This window comes from Acyrthosiphon pisum, unplaced genomic scaffold, assembly GCF_005508785.2.
Source record: "Acyrthosiphon pisum isolate AL4f unplaced genomic scaffold, pea_aphid_22Mar2018_4r6ur Scaffold_21425;HRSCAF=23957, whole genome shotgun sequence".
Taxonomy (NCBI): domain Eukaryota; kingdom Metazoa; phylum Arthropoda; class Insecta; order Hemiptera; family Aphididae; genus Acyrthosiphon; species Acyrthosiphon pisum.
Window position 1 is genome coordinate 24845 of NW_021770891.1, and position 2408 is coordinate 27252.

A 2408-nucleotide genomic window follows, 5' to 3' on the forward strand; every position below is an offset into this window, starting at 1 on the left:
TATAAGTGTATAGGTATGTAATATATTCTAAACGTTAGGGCCTTGGGATCGAATTATGAATTCAAAGCAAATATTATGAAACACTATATGACAACCTTCGGTGGTTTTAATCCCAACTGGAGGAATTTAAAGAAAAATAACGTATTTTTCTAATATTACTGCTTTTATCTTAATCACTCTTCTCTATAGTCTCTTGTCTCTTATTTATTATTTACATAATATATAATATTTTATTTTAATCGATATGATATTTGCATATTTTCAGAACGCTAAATAAAATATGCGAGACCGGGGACCGCCACACCATGGGGAAAAAATAATGAGACAAGAGAAAATAACTGCAGTAAAAATAATGGTATTTTTTTTTTTTTGCAAAGAATTTTGCATATTTGGATATTTATTTATTTTGATATGTATTATTGACTTTATAATTTAAATGCTGGAAAATTTATTTATTTATTTTTTTACATAAATCGTAAATTAGACTTACAATAACCTATACAAATTGTAATCCCAAAAAACTGTACAAATTTACGAAAATAGAGCACAGAAGATTAAGACTACCTACTGATCAAACCGAGAAACTGTATTTTGAAGTACCTACAATAATTATTGTATACCCGCCTGTAGCGGACCTGTGGAGTGCCGTGTGGGTGATTGACGTTGGTGGTGAGGTAATCAGACGGTAGCTGGCGCGGGTGTCGCGCGCCGGCGTCGTCCGTCGTCGCTTGGCGGTTTGTTTGAGAAGCACAGCGCGGTTTTCCGCGCAAAAGGCTATTTGAATTCAAACAGCCATTGTGCTGGACCGCGTCACGCCATTATTATCAAGCGCATAGTAAGTCTCGACAAATACATGAATAACATTTATAATTTGTATGTATGAAAAATAAATTCATTTTCCAGCATATTATCTAATAATACAATACAATATATTAAAATAAACATCCACGTATGCAAAATTCCAATTATATAAAGAAATACCAAAATTATAAATGTTATTCATGCATTTTTCGAGACTTACTATGTGTTTGATAATAATGGCGGGTATACAATTATTGTAGGTATTTCAAAATACAGTTTCTGGGTTTGATAAGAGGTAGTCTTAATCTTCTGTGCTTTATTTTCGTAAATTTGTACAGTTTTTTGGGATTACAATTTGTATAGGTTATTGTAAGTCTAATTTACGATTTATGTAAAAAAATAAATAAATAAATTTTCCAGCATTTAAATTATAAAGTCAATAATACATATCAAAATAAATAAATATCCAAATATGCAAAATTCTTTGCAAAAAAAAAAAAATACCATTATTTTTACTGCAGTTATTTTCTCTTGTCTCATTATTTTTTCCCCATGGTGTGGCGGTCCCCGGTCTCGCATATTTTATTTAGCGTTCTGAAAATATGCAAATATCATATCGATTAAAATAAAATATTATATATTATGTAAATAATAAATAAGAGACAAGAGACTATAGAGAAGAGTGATTAAGATAAAAGCAGTAATATTAGAAAAATACGTTATTTTTCTTTAAATTCCTTCAGTTGGATTAAAACCACCGAGGTTGTCATATAGTGTTTCATAATATTTGCTTTGAATTCATATTCGATCCCAAGCCCTAACGTTTAGAATATATTACATACCTATACACTTATAAGAGCATCACTTATGCTTAATTATGTGGTATAACTCTACAGACACATACATTTTTATCAGCTACATTGAAAACCGCAAAATCGATAATTTTGAATCCGGTTTTAGTCTTATTCGATTCATAGTTGCAGGTGTATATATCATATTATATATAATATAATAATATATACACACACATGAGTGTTATGTGTAGATTGTATAGACGCATAATTTGCAACACACAAAATCTTGTTCTTCTAATCTTTTTCCAACACCTATAATAGAATTCCCAAAAATCCCAACAAACTGTACGAATTTAAAATGTCTAAATTTATTTGATTAAAACGTAATCCTTTATAAAAAGCAATATGTAGTATGTGTGTTTTAATACTTTACTATTCAAAATAATGAATAAATTATCAAAATATGATTGTTATAAAATAGCTATGTTTACTAATACTGTAAGATCCACAGGTTAGGTATTTTACTTAACTTTTGTAAGCACATTGTATATATTTCTATGAACAAATAAAAAGTAATAGGTGTGTTATTTTATACTATATGTCTCAGTTAAAACTTAAAACGGTACCTGTTTTTGTCGTTTATATTATATTTCTTAGAAATCAATATAATCACCATTTGAATTACAATATCATACACATATACCATTTTATACATTAAAGTATCTACTTTTTTGCTCAGTAAGGTATTAAATCATACATACTACATATTATTACATATTAATTATAAAGGATTACATTTTGACCTAATAAATT